This window comes from Mchenga conophoros, linkage group LG2, assembly GCF_057382185.1.
Source record: "Mchenga conophoros isolate Kocher_MC1m ecotype Shallow Benthic linkage group LG2, M_conophoros_male_GT1.1, whole genome shotgun sequence".
Taxonomy (NCBI): domain Eukaryota; kingdom Metazoa; phylum Chordata; class Actinopteri; order Cichliformes; family Cichlidae; genus Mchenga; species Mchenga conophoros.
Genome location: NC_140527.1, coordinates 6569417 through 6584795, shown reverse-complemented (window position 1 = coordinate 6584795; position 15379 = coordinate 6569417).

Here is a 15379-nt window from a genome sequence, read left to right as displayed (position 1 = left end):
AGAAGAAATTACATAATCCGGTCGTTAAGTCTGACGTCACTAGCCGTGTGTGGGCCTAAACTCCGCTGTAGGTCCATATATCAAACGATCACTATGGCATTACTGAGAGTTGAAAAACTGTCTAAAGTCTTTCATCTTTAATAAAATGATCAGAGTTCTGTTCTACCAGGTGTAACAATTGAGTTTAACATCCAGGCATCCATGAAAACGGAATTTATGACATTTAACGGCGTTAGAAGTTAGCAGGAAGTTAGCTCGCCAGCTTCTATCTAAATACAATATAGCATGTCCTTTTGGAAACAAATTAAAACGTACAGCTCTGTTATCACTTCCAACATAAATTAAGACAGAAAACTAAACAGCAGTGACGTTTGTAGGGTTACTGAAGTTTGGCTAGCTGGTGTATAATGATGTGCTACGTGACCGCTAGCGACACAGCTATGTTAGCATAATATAAACAAGCTAACTTTTTTTCCACTCGATAAAAGTTAACGTGAGTGTTCTCAGTGGTCAGGAACAAATGTAATCGCGTGGCAGGATGCTGTAAAAGGACCAAACTTCAGCCAGGAGAACAACTGAGATAATCCATCCACAATACGAGGTTAGTCATTCATATACTGCTGCATGGGCTGGGCTGTAGTTACATCCTAAGGTTTTAAAAACTGAGCTTAAATAAATGATTAGTGGTAATAAAAGCCGAGGGAGGTCAACAGGGATCACTGACTGTTTTAGGAGCTTTTTGAGATTAAACAGAAGAAAATACAAAACATTAAACATGTTAACAACACAAAAACCATATTAAACGCAGACTACTTTAGGCCCGGAAGTAGGATTCGTCACGTCATCACTTAACGACCGGATAGTGATGCAGTTAATGAGACAACACAGTGTGTAATAGCAATAGATAAATGCAGACGTGGACAAAATTGGTACCCTTCGGTCAAGGAAAGAAAAACTCATGTGCCTGTCATCCAAGCTACTGGGAGGCTGAGGTTGGAGGATCGTTTGAGCCACAGAAATAACTGGTCACAGAAATAACTTTAATCTGACAAAAGTAATAATAAATAAAATAAAAGAATCTATGAATGTTAACCAATAAAAGTCAGACATTGCCTCAAAAGGTTGTGCAACAAAATATTAAATTTTGGGTACCATTATTTTTGTCCAGGCCTGTTCCATGCATTTATTTTTTAAATAATTCTGTTGAAGCTTTGTTGAAAAGCAATGTCTTTTTGTGACATTTTTGTTTGGTGGTGTACCGTGTGATTTTTCTAATGTGAAATATGTGCCTTGGCTCCAAAAGGTTTGGAAACATTGCTCTAGACCACATGCTCTGTAACTCTGTAACTTCTGTCGGTGCTGTGCTTTTTTGGAAATCGAATTTCCCAGAGGAACCCACCCGAGGGATTAATAAAGTTCTATCTTATCTTATCTTATCTTATGCAGGTCCAAAATGTAGGTCTGTGAAGGTTCTCAGTCATCCAGGTCATCATAGTCTAAGGAGCTTGGAAAGAAAGGCATCTGGACTTCTTTAAGTTTTCTTGAAGAAGTTTCACCTCTCATCAGAGAAGCTTCTTCAGTTCTAAGGGCAATTGGTGGAGAGACCCAGATTTTAAGCCCTATGGGAGTGTCCCCAAGAGGGTCATCCCAAAGACCAAGCTCCTTAGATCCACAATGTAGCTGAAAACATATCCTGAAGGTTCATTATTGTCCAAGTTGTTTTCCTTTGAAAACTATCAGTAATAAGCACATCTCTAACTCATTTTTTTTCTTTTACAATTATCCATCCATCTGTTTAGATTTCTTGAAACATGCCGAGTAGTGGACCCAGGGGGATTCAGTTCTTGTCTTTTGACAGGTCATTCTAATTTTCCTCCCCATGAATGCCTCAAAATAGCAGCAACTGCAACAGACAGATGGCTTTGAACTGGGGTCATAATAAAATTTTCTACGTTCCATTTAGATAACTTTTTGTTTGTATAATGATAATGTTGGATAAAAGGATTGCTTACTGCACACCTTGGTTACAAACCAATGGTCTGTATTCAGTTATGGAGGATACAGGTTTAAAAAGTATGACGCTCATTTCTTTTTCCATGATTAAACAAAATGTGATGCAGCACATTCTGTCAGGAAGTGCCGCACATGGGTTTATTTCTTCACTGTGTATTAACATAAAAGAGTCAAAATAAATATTAAAAGTTAATAAACATAAAAAATAACAGTGTGACAAAAAGGCTCCAAGCTATTTCCCCCATGCATTTAACTTTAATGATATCATAATGCACAATTGTTCCTTGGAGAACAAGAAGATGGAAAAACAGAAGAAAACAAGATCACAAAGGAGACATGTTTCTAGACTGTTCCATGAAACACAAAGCCTTACTGAATAAACAAACTTAGGCCAACAAATAAAACAAAAATTAAAGCCAAACTTCAGCACTAAATTCTAAATGCTAATAATGTACCGTTTCCTACTTGGTGCATTTTTGTGACTTGTTACCATTTATTCAGTTTGTGTAAAACACTGGCACAATAACATTTCTCAGTTAATCTTTAAATCAACTGACAGAAAACAGAAAATGTTCTCAATGAATGGAGTCCAAAGCAGCAAACTTCACATCCAAGACTCTGAAGCCCTGTGACAAATTAAGTACACTTTGCTGCTATCACAGGAGGTAAGACAGTAATTAGTATCTAGGTCTTGCAGATCATTGGCAAGTGTGGCTACCTCCAGAAAAGCATGTGAAACAATGTCACAGTCTTCCCCAGGAGTGGATGTCCTTGTAAACTCCCAGCAGATTCAAACAATGCAGTGCTCAAAGAAAGGAAAAAAAAAAACCCAAAGCCATATATCAGACTCTAAAGGCTTCCATTAAATGACTACAGACCCGTGGCTCTGACATCTGTGGTCATGAAGTTTTTTGAGCGCCTAGTTCTCTCCCATCTCAGGACCCTCACGGCCCCCCTCCTGGACCCCCTGCAGTTTGCATATAGAGCCAACAGGTCTGTAGACGACGCCATCAACATGGCCCTACACTTCATCCTGCAGCATCTGGACTCCCCAGGAACCTATGCCAGGATCCTGTTTGTGGACTTCAGCTCTGCCTTCAACACCATCCTTCCAGACCATCTCCGAGACAAGCTTTCCCAGATGAATGTGCCTGATCCCATCTGCCGGTGGATCACTGACTTCCTGACGGACAGGAAGCAGCATGTGAGGCTGGGAAAGAATGTCTCGGACTCCCGGACCATCAGCACCGGCTCCCCTCAGGGCTGTGTTCTCTCTCCTCTGCTCTTCTCCCTGTATACTAACTGCTGCACCTCCACCCACCAGTCTGTCAAGCTAATCAAGTTTGCAGATGACACCACCGTTATTGGACTCATCTCGGACGGGGATGAGTCTGCCTACAGGAGGGAGGTTGAACGTCTGGTGTCCTGGTGCAGCCACAACAACCTGGTGCTGAATGCCCAGAAGACAGTGGAGATTATTGTGGACTTCAGGAAGCACACAGCCCCACTCCCCCCCATCATCCTGACTGACACCCCCATCACCTCTGTGGACTCATTCCGCTTCCTGGGTACCACCATCACCCAGGACCTGAAGTGGGAGCCCACCATCACCTCCGTCATCAAGAAAGCCCAGCAGAGGATGTACTTCCTGAGGCAGCTGAAGAAATTCAACCTGCCAACACGGACGATGATGCAGTTCTACACTGCAATCATCGAGTCCATCCTCACCTCCTCCATCACCGTGTGGTACGCTGGAGCCACTATCAGGGACAAAAAGAGACTGCAGCGTGTTGTGCGCTCTGCTGAGAAGGTGATTGGCTGCAGACTCCCATCTCTGCAGGACCTGTACACCTCCAGGACATTGCGGCGTGCAGCTCGGATCTCAGCTGACCCTTCTCACCCTGGACACAGTCTGTTTGACCTGCTCCCCTCAGGCAGGAGGCTCCGGTCCATTCGCACCAGAACCTCTCGCCATAAGAACAGTTTCTTCCCCTCTGCTGTTGGACACATGAACAATAACCATATGACTGTACCCGCCACTAACACATGACCCTACGCTGTGTTCACTGCATCATTCCATGTTTGGCACTGATCACCACCTGCACTCATGTATATATCTTTCTACGTAGCACTCTTAATTCTTATTCTCATGTATATATCCCATGTATAGCTCATGCACATATCTTTCTACGTAGCACTTTTAATTCTTATACCTACTTTTATTTTTTCAGGTCTATTTAAGTGCTATTTATGACACTATTTAAGTGCTATTTATGACAGTATGTTTGCACTGAAGCACCGCAGCAATTTCCTAATGTTGTAAACCTGCTCAACATTTGGCAATAAACCCCTTTCTGATTCTGATTCTGATTCTAAATGTTAAAGTTCATGAGTTGGCAGGGAAAACCAGTCGTCTCTAAAAAGATCAGCACAGCTTAAGTTTGCAAAGTTTCATAAACAAAGTAGCACATTCTCCTTTAGACTGATGAAACAGCTGGTTTTTTTAATGTCAGTTCAAATAACTTGTTGATAAGATAACAATATATTAATATTACATATAATTCAGTTATAAGAAAAAAGGAAAGCTAGAGAAGATATTGATTTTTAGAATAACTCTTTGTTTTGGTAGAACATTTATTTAAAATGATTAATTTTTGATCACTGTAAAACATTAAGTAACAGCGATTTAGTTCAAATTTATCTTAGGCTTTGTTGAATGTTCAATAAAAATTTCAACCAAATCCATAGTAAAATATGCAATTAGTGAAGCTTAAAAATATTTTTTAATGAAATTTTGCTCTGGAGGCCCCAACTTAAAAAATGTATGACTAAAAAAAGTATTTGGTTTAGATCTTTGGGATTTTGCAAGGTCCAGTGAACTTAATAGAAGTTTTTCTTTTCTTTCTTTCTTTTTTTTTTACATGACATTCAGCAAAATCCTTGACATGAACTGGAGTGAGGTGAATTGGTACTGAATAGCCCATATGTTAAAAAGAGGAAAAATGCAATGAAACTGACAAGACAAGCAAGTTGGAACTCCAGCCCAGTGGGTCTGTTTGATAAATATATCTCATATGTTTGGGCCAGAATGCATAACAGGTGCAAAACTAAATGCAATCCTGTCCATGTAGGCAAACAGTGAGTTTGTCAACAGAAGTGTAATTTAAGACTGTGTAAAACAAATTTTATACAGTGATATATACACTCAACAAAAATATAAACGCAACACCTTTGTTACTGCTCCCATTCCCCATGGGATGGACGTAGAGACCTAAAATTCATTCCAGATACACAATATAACCATCCCTCCCAAACAGTGGTCACACATCAGTCCAAATGTGTGGTAGTGGGCACATCTGCTATATTGAGATAATCCATCCCACCTCACAGGTGTGCCACATCAGGATGCTGATCTGACATCACGAGTAGTGCACAGGTGTACCTCAGACTGCCCACAACAAAAGGCCACCCTGGAATGTGCAGTTTTGTCTCACAGCAAAATGCCACAGATGCCACAAGCAATGAGGGAGCGTGCAATTGCCATGCTGACAGCAGGAATGTCAACCAGATCTGTCGCCCGTGCATTGAATGTTCATTTCTCAACCATAAGCCGTCTCCACAGGCGTTTCAGAGAATATGGCAGCACATCCAACCGGCCTCACAACCGCAGACCTCGTGTAACCACACCAGCCCAGGACCTCCACATCCAGCAGGTTCACCTCCAAGATCGTCTGAGACCAGCCACCCAGACAGCTGCTGGAACAATTGGTTTGCACAACCAAACAATTTCTGCACAAACTGTCAGAAACCGTCTCAGGGACGCTCAACTGCATGCCCGTCGTCCTCATCGGGGTCTTGACCTGACTCCAGCTCGTCGTCGTAACTGACTTGTGTGGGCAAATGCTCACATTCGATGGCGTCTGGCACGTTGGAGAGGTGTGCGCTTCACGGATGAATCATGGTTCACATTGTTCAGGGCAGATGGCAGCTGAGAATGTCCCAGTTCTTGCATGGCCAGCATACTCACCGGACATGTCACCCATTGAGCATGTTCGGGATGTGCTTGACCGGCGTATACGACAGCGTGTACCAGTTCCCACGAATATCCAACAACCTCGCACAGCCATTGAAGTGGAGTGGACCAACATTCCACAGGCCACAATTGACAATCTGATAGACTCCATGCGACGATGTGTTGCACTGCATGAGGCAAATGGTGGTCACACCAGATACTGACCGGTTCTGGGTCCCCAGACCCCCAATAGCGCAAAAAACTGCACATTCCAGGGTGGCCTTTTGTTGTGGGCAGTCTGAGGTACACCTGTGCACTACTCATGATGTCAGATCAGCATCCTGATGTGGCACACCTGTGAGGTGGGATGGATTATCTCAATATAGCAGATGTGCCCACTACCACACATTTGGACTGATTTGTGACCACTGTTTGGGAGGGATGGTTATATTGTGTATCTGGAATGAATTTTAGGTCTCTACGTCCATCCCATGGGGAATGGGAGCAGTAACAAAGGTGTTGCGTTTATATTTTTGTTGAGTGTAGATATATATGTATGTATATACAGGGAGTGCAGAATTATTAGGCAAATGAGTATTTTGTCCACATCATCCTCTTCATGCATGTTGTCTTACTCCAAGCTGTATAGGCTCGAAAGCCTACTACCAATTAAGCATATTAGGTGATGTGCATCTCTGTAATGAGAAGGGGTGTGGTCTAATGACATCAACACCCTATATCAGGTGTGCATAATTATTAGGCAACGTCCTTTCCTTTGGCAAAATGGGTCAAGAGAAGGACTTGACAGGCTCAGAAAAGTCAAAAATAGTGAGATATCTTGCAGAGGGATGCAGCAGTCTCAAAATTGCAAAGCTTCTGAAGCGTGATCATCAAACAATCAAGCATTTCATTCAAAATAGTCAACGGGGTCGCAAGAAGCGTGTAGAAAAACCAAGGCGCAAAATAACTGCCCATGAACTGAGAAAAGTCAAGCGTGCAGCTGCCAAGATGCCACTTGCCACCAGTTTGGCCATATTTCAGAGCTGCAACATCACTGGAGTGCCCAAAAGCACAAGGTGTGCAATACTCAGAGACATGGCCAAGGTAAGAAAGGCGGAAAGACGACCACCACTGAACAAGACACACAAGCTGAAACGTCAAGACTGGGCCAAGAAATATCTCAAGACTGGTTTTTCTAAGGTTTTATGGACTGATGAAATGAGAGTGAATCTTGATGGGCCAGATGGATGGGCCCGTGGCTGGATTGGTAAAGGGCAGAGAGCTCCAGTCCGACTCAGACACCAGCAAGGTGGAAGTGGAGTACTGGTTTGGGCTGGTATCATCAAAGATGAGCTTGTGGGGCCTTTTCAGGTTGAGGATGGAGTCAAGCTCAACTTCCAGTCCTGGAAGACACCTTCTTCAAGCAATGGTACAGGAAGAAGTCTGCATCCTTCAAGAAAAACATGATTTTCATGCAGGACAATGCTCCATCACACGCGTCCAAGTACTCCACAGCGTGGCTGGCAAGAAAGGGTATAAAAGAAGAAAAACTAATGACATGGCCTCCTTGTTCACCTGATCTGAACCCCATTGAGAACCTGTGGTCCATCATCAAATGTGAGATTTACAAGGAGGGAAAACAGTACACCTCTCTGAACAGTGTCTGGGAGGCTGTGGTTGCTGCTGCACGCAATGTTGATGGTGAACAGATCAAAACACTGACAGAATCCATGGATGGCAGGCTTTTGAGTGTCCTTGCAAAGAAAGGTGGCTATATTGGTCGCTTTTTTGTTTTGTTTTTGAATGTCAGAAATGTATATTTGTGAATGTGGAGATGTTATATTGGTTTCACTGGTAAAAATAAATTATTGAAATGGGTATATATTTGTTTTTTGTTAAGTTGCCTAATAATTGTGCACAGTAATAGTCACCTGCACACACAGATATCCCCCTAAAATAGCTAAAACTAAAAACAAACTTAAAAACTACTTCCAAAAACATTCAGCTTTGATATTAATGAGTTTTTTGGGTTCATTGAGAACATGGTTGTTGTTCAATAATAAAATTATTCCTCAAAAATACAACTTGCCTAATAATTCTGCACTCCCTGTATGAAGAATGGCAAACCCAAACTTGACAAACCTCTGCAGGAGAAAATTCTGCCTGTCACATTAAAAAGATACCCATAATCAGCAACAGTTAACTTCTCCCTTTCCTCAGAAGTGACTTCAGACGTTTTATACTTCCTATCTGCCCTATAAGCAGGTTAGTAACCTTGAGCATAACAGCATCATTATGACCGAACTGCACTCTCATCTCATCAGAATGCAAAAATCTAATTTGCGTGGCACATCTCTGGGAGAAGACATCAACATTGCAATATTGTATCGCAGGACTAAATGGATTTCCAAGTGCCTTCACACATATTACCGCATCTTTATGTTTTTTTACATAGGAATATTACTGCAGTGGATAGGGCTGTGTAACACTGACTTATCTAGAGATACTTCATCAGTTTACCTAGTAATGAAGTTGCCAGTGGTTGAGTAATTTATTGGCATGTTTTTCACTATACTAATGAAGTTTTGCCTCATTAAGCCACATAGTGTAGGCAGATATTTTGTCTTAGAGGTTAGGTGTATGTCACACAGCGGAAATTTGTGTTTTTATGTTTCATCAATCTGTGTATTGGTACATAGTGTTGATTTTATTTGCATGATTTTATAGTGATATTTATATTGCATGTTTGTTTATTGATATTTATACTGCATGGTTTTATCCTCATATTTATATTTGTGTTAATGTTGTACCATGTTCCTTTAACCCACTGTGGACTAAACAGATAATTGTAGGCACCTGTGAGGTGGGGGCGTTCCCCAAGGTGGCCTATCAGCCGCCAGGTTGACCTGTTAAAGGGGATGGTGAGTGCAGAGACAAAAGGAGAGAGGAGTGACGCACGAAGGGTGAGGAGGCGAAAAAGGAACGCGTGCAACCCCGCACGTGTGTGGAACGAACTGCTGCCTGACTGTGGGGCGCCGCGAGTTGTTCGGCGATCCAGTCCTAACGGCAGGAATGGCAACAGTGGGTGGCGATGGCTGCAATGCACGACAGGGCAGGGATGCCCCTCTGCCTGCATCTGACGGCGAGACGAGGGAGGCCGTGTTCAGGTGTGGAGTGGGGCGGGACTGTGCGGCGACGCGCTGTCAGGAGGAGACAGGTCTGCGATAGGAGCCCCCTCCCTGGTCTGTTGCTGACGAGTTTTACCATACTGGAAGAGAAGTTCCTCTCCTGTCTCTTTCATATAAGGACCATTCGCCCATGTGTGGCTGGACTGTGGGATTATGGGACTATGGGAGAGTAATTTTAGTATATAGAACACATGTTTTAGCCTTGTTTTAATAGTGTATAGTTATTTCTGCCGGCAGGGTTTTTAGCGGGTTGCAACACTATTTTTATTGTATACGGGGAATTTTGTCTTGTATTTGTGACTCTGGCTGTGTTTTTTTTATGGAAATAAATGGTGTTTGAAGCCAGCTAAGTTTCTGTGCCCTGAGCGCTGACCCACCCACTCCCCTTTTTCGCTTGTATGTATACCAGACGTGGTGGTGAAGATTTAGGTCCACCAGTTTAGCGACTACATGTACAGGTTTGACTCTGACTGCAGGTAATAATTTGCTCCTCTTTTTTGTTCATCTGACATATCAGCTTTTGTTAAATATAGTTGTGGAGTTCATAATTTGTTTTATAATTCATACTTATCTTATATGCACACCAGCCATAACTTATCACAACAATATGCAAGCTCATTCTGCCATCATTATCACTGCTGCAGAATTGATATATCAGAATTACATAGGACTTCAAACACAAAAAGTAGGGGAGCTGTTCATGTAAAAATTCATTACCCTAACAGCCTTTTCCTTCATCTGTAAACAATACCTTTAACCAAGTTGTCTGCAGGGAATGCTTGTCATTAAATCAAGAAGCAGCTCTACAGAGGTCTTTACTTTTAATGGTTACAATGATAAATGGTGGTGTTAGGACAGGTTGTTGAGGTCAGGCAAGGCTCTCAGTCTGAAAGCACCTCTGAAGTCTTCACAAGAAACCTTCCCCAGCAAATTTTCAGTTGTTTTTTTTTTTTTTTTTTTTGCCATGAAAAGTTAAGTTGCTGTAATCATATGCAGTAATAGCCATTGTACGCTTTCTGCAGAAACACATCTTGGCAAGCTTGCATGAAATAAAGGTTATTGCTGGGGAAACAAAGTGCAGCAGTGGCTTTAGGCTCTACATTGATTTCATGCTTGCTGGCCAAATTAATGTAATACTTTAAAAACCAACCTCCAGTGTGCAAGCATCTGCAATTAGTCTGAAAAATTACACTCTTTGTTTTGTTGCTTTGGAGATCTTGAATTGTATAACAGATCACATGACTTTTAAATGTGCACATTCCCACATCATTTCTCATTCCCCACAGCCATTGTAGCTATTGCTTTTCTAAACTTTTATCACCAATATCTGTGCTGTTCCTAGGTTACAGTTTACTTTAATCTACATTAAACCCCACTGTGTTAAAAAAGACATTCAATATAAAAGCTCACAACACAATGGCTGTGAGTCATCCAGAAGGCATATGTTCACTTACAACTCACTCATCAGTATTTTTACAGGGAGTGCAGAATTATTAGGCAAGTTGTATTTTTGAGGAATAATTTTATTATTGAACAACAACCATGTTCTCAATGAACCCAAAAATCTCATTAATATCAAAGCTGAATGTTTTTGGAAGTAGTTTTTAGTTTGTTTTTAGTTTTAGCTATTTTAGGGGGATATCTGTGTGTGCAGGTGACTATTACTGTGCATAATTATTAGGCAACTTAACAAAAAACAAATATATACCCATTTCAATAATTTATTTTTACCAGTGAAACCAATATAACATCTCCACATTCACAAATATACATTTCTGACATTCAAAAACAAAACAAAAAAGCGACCAATATAGCCACCTTTCTTTGCAAGGACACTCAAAAGCCTGCCATCCATGGATTCTGTCAGTGTTTTGATCTGTTCACCATCAACATTGCGTGCAGCAGCAACCACAGCCTCCCAGACACTGTTCAGAGAGGTGTACTGTTTTCCCTCCTTGTAAATCTCACATTTGATGATGGACCACAGGTTCTCAATGGGGTTCAGATCAGGTGAACAAGGAGGCCATGTCATTAGTTTTTCTTCTTTTATACCCTTTCTTGCCAGCCACGCTGTGGAGTACTTGGACGGGTGTGATGGAGCATTGTCCTGCATGAAAATCATGTTTTTCTTGAAGGATGCAGACTTCTTCCTGTACCACTGCTTGAAGAAGGTGTCTTCCAGAAACTGGCAGTAGGACTGGAAGTTGAGCTTGACTCCATCCTCAACCCGAAAAGGCCCCACAAGCTCATCTTTGATGATACCAGCCCAAACTAGTACTCCACCTCCACCTTGCTGGCGTCTGAGTCGGACTGGAGCTCTCTGCCCTTTACCAATCCAACCACGGGCCCATCCATCTGGCCCATCAAGACTCACTCTCATTTCATCAGTCCATAAAACCTTAGAAATATCAGTGGTGGTCGTCTTTCCGCCTTTCTTACCTTGGCCATGTCTCCAGTGTTGGGAAGGTTACTTTTAAAATGTATTCCATTACAGAATACAGAATACATGCCCCAAAATGTATTCTGTAACGTATTCCGTTACGTTACTCAATGACAGTAACGTATTCAGAATACTTTGGATTACTTAATATATTATCATGCTTTTTACAACAACGTGAATGTACTATTGCTGTGTGATTTATTACTATTACTGAAGGTCCGCGACTCCAAACTGTAGTAAGGGGACCTCTGACTAATACGGCGGGGTCTGTCATGGTCCTGGGCCATGTGGGCCCAGTATTCTTAGTTTCTTGTATTTTTGTATTTTGTTCCTTATTTAGGTCATGTTTCCTGAGTTGTCCTGTTATGTTGTTCCTTATTTGACTTCCCCTTGTGACTCTTATCCCCTGTGTGCCCCTCTATGTATCTGTGAGCCCTCATCTCCCCTCCTTGTGTTTCATTCCATGTTTCCCCAGCCCACTATGCCCGTGCTCTCTCTCTCCTCCTGTTTGCACCTCTGTGTACTTCCCGTTTTACTTTGACAGTCTCCCGTCAGTGTTGTTTACTCCTGCCTTGTCTTGTTATGTTTATCTGTGTCAGCTGTGTTCCCATGTGTGGCCACTTCCCCTGATCATCCCTCTTGTGTATTTAGTCTCTGTGTTTCATGTAGTCTGTGTCGCGTCGTCTGTGTTACCACCCCCTGTGTTCCGTATCTCCAGCCATAGCTTTTCCTTAGTTTATGTCCAGTTTAGGTTTCTGTTTAACTATTACTCTTATGCTGCCCTCACTCTGTTTTGTTCCTTTCATCAGCCAGAATAAAAGGCTCGCTTTTGTTTAACTCCACTCCTGCATCCTCGCTTGTGTTCGCTCCTGGGTCCACCACATACATTTCCGCACGGTCTGCGGACAGTGTCCCTGTCGGCTCGTAGCCGAAAAATAGCTTTACTTTGTTGTGTGGGTCAACTTTTCTTGACAGAGAGGCGTTGAAAGACTGCTCCAACGGAACTTATTGTTTTCGGAGGAAAACACGAACACGGTGTACAGTCGAGTCTTAATAGCTTACTTACAACTGGGCTCGTCAGGCACTCTTCTTGGCTGCAGTGGTTATTATTATATTTACATGCTTCCAGCTCCCGTTTCTACTCGATGACAGCTCATACTTTTCCACTCACCTTTTTCTCCCTCCCTCGCTCACAGATACATAATGGGTATGGCAGTCCATTCTCCCTGCAACACAGACTACACTGCCCATGAGGCTACATTCTTTAGAGCTATGCTTGTAGCATTCTGCCTGTTAGCTTAGCACAACAACAACAACAACAACAACAACAACAACAACAACAACAACAACAACAACAACAACGAAAAGGCGCTCTCTCACCCAGGAAACACACAGTCGCAGAGAGAGAGAGAGAGAGCGTCGCCCTGTAACCATGGCAACCATAACGCTGCCGCCTGGAACAACAGAACGTAGCTGTCAAACAAAACCCAAACAGTCCTGACCCGCGACAAAATGAAACAGGAAAGTGTAATCCATTTATTTCAACAAAGTAACTGTATTCTGAATACCACCTTTTTAAACGGTAACTGTAACGGAATACAGTTACTCATATTTTGTATTTTAAATACGTAACGGCGGTACATGTATTCCGTTACTCCCCAACACTGCATGTCTCTGAGTATTGCACACCTTGTGCTTTTGGGCACTCCAGTGATGTTGCAGCTCTGAAATATGGCCAAACTGGTGGCAAGTGGCATCTTGGCAGCTGCACGCTTGATTTTTCTCAGTTCATGGGCAGTTATTTTGCGCCTTGGTTTTTCTACACGCTTCTTGCGACCCCGTTGACTATTTTGAATGAAACGCTTGATTGTTCGATGATCACGCTTCAGAAGCTTTGAAATTTTGAGACTGCTGCATCCCTCTGCAAGATATCTCACTATTTTTGACTTTTCTGAGCCTGTCAAGTCCTTCTCTTGACCCATTTTGCCAAAGGAAAGGACGTTGCCTAATAATTATGCACACCTGATATAGGGTGTTGATGTCATTAGACCACACCCCTTCTCATTACAGAGATGCACATCACCTAATATGCTTAATTGGTAGTAGGCTTTTGAGCCTATAAAGCTTGGAGTAAGACAACATGCATGAAGAGGATGATGTGGACAAAATACTCATTTGCCTAATAATTCTGCACTCCCTGTATTTGAATCTGCTCTTCAGCAACCAAAAATCACTCAAAGGAATCATTCAAAAAAGACGTAGAATTATGCCACATCTAGACTTACTCAAGGAAAGTTGATTGCTCATTTCTACCATGTTCTATATTAAATTATTTCTCTATATTATTATTTTCACTATATTAGAGGGCTATTAGACCCAATGGCTGCATGATTCAGTATTTGATGTTACACTTGATTCATGTAGTACTACTCACCTGCTCTAATGCTAAGTGTACGTAAGCACAGTTATGTGCAAAAGATTTCACAGGACAATCTAGAGTCTCACGATTCAATAGGATATAGAACCATCTTCAGAAGCAATCATTTCTTTTTCAGCTATTCTCCTGTAGATTTCCTGCTCTGCTGGGGATTATAGTTCTGTTACACGACTGAGTTCCAGGGGCAGGCAACCTTTCTCATGGCGAGTGCCATCTAAAATTTCCTCAGAAGTCAGTGTGCCATATGATTGCATTAGCAATAAATTTAATAACGCGCTATATTAACAGTTACACAATATATAGAACCACTTTATCGAATTATATTTGTTCACAGATGTTGGCAGCTATCAGCGAATAGTTATCAGCTATTTTGAAACAAAAAAAAAATAAAAAGACACTTTTTATCCATAACAGCAAATGAACTGTACAACAGAAAACACAAATGCTATTTATGGTCTCCTCACAACAATGATAAGAAAAATAAACTGAGCCAATATGGCATGCTTGTTAATACACATGTTAATGTGATCTCTGGTCTCCCACTCAGAGACACAGGTCTCCGAGTGTCCAGCGTTCAGACAGCTACCTGAGGACACTCATGTGAGAGAAAATCTGCTCACACAGACATGTAGAGCCAAATACTGTCAATAAGGCCTCTGCAATGTTCTGAAGACAGTTAAAACTTGTCAGGTAGTGATGTCCAGCAGGTGAAAATGCAGCTCCATGAACACGCACAGCTGTGGATTCTAGCTGCTTCGATGTTGCATTACCTGGCATTAACTCAGCCAGTTAATGAGAGACAAGTCTAGCTGCTCATTAAAGCTCTCTGGTTTTATCAGAAAATAAAACATTGGTCCATACACCTGAAAGTCCCAAAAACGCATTGTGAATTCTGTCTCGAATCTACAGATGTATCCGTGTATTTCTTCCTTCCCTTATAACTTCCCTTCAACTCATTCATGTCACCTAAAAGGTAAACCTGTTTCTCCATCACCTGTTCAGCTCTGATGATTCAGTAAGGACATCTACTGGTTTGATCTTCATGTTTCCCTCTCACCACATATCCAAACCGACATCATGACAAGCAGCTTTACAGCTGTGGCTCCAGCAAACATCAGCTGATACTAGAAATTAATATTAACAACAGCTGATCAAGCCTAAACGTGCTGCTGTTGTTTAGCGCGACATCCGCTGGTTTCTCTTTCTGGCGAAAGGTGGGCGATAAACAAACAAGAGAGAAAACTCTACTAACTAACCTTATGAAATAAAGTTCACAATCGGTAACATCA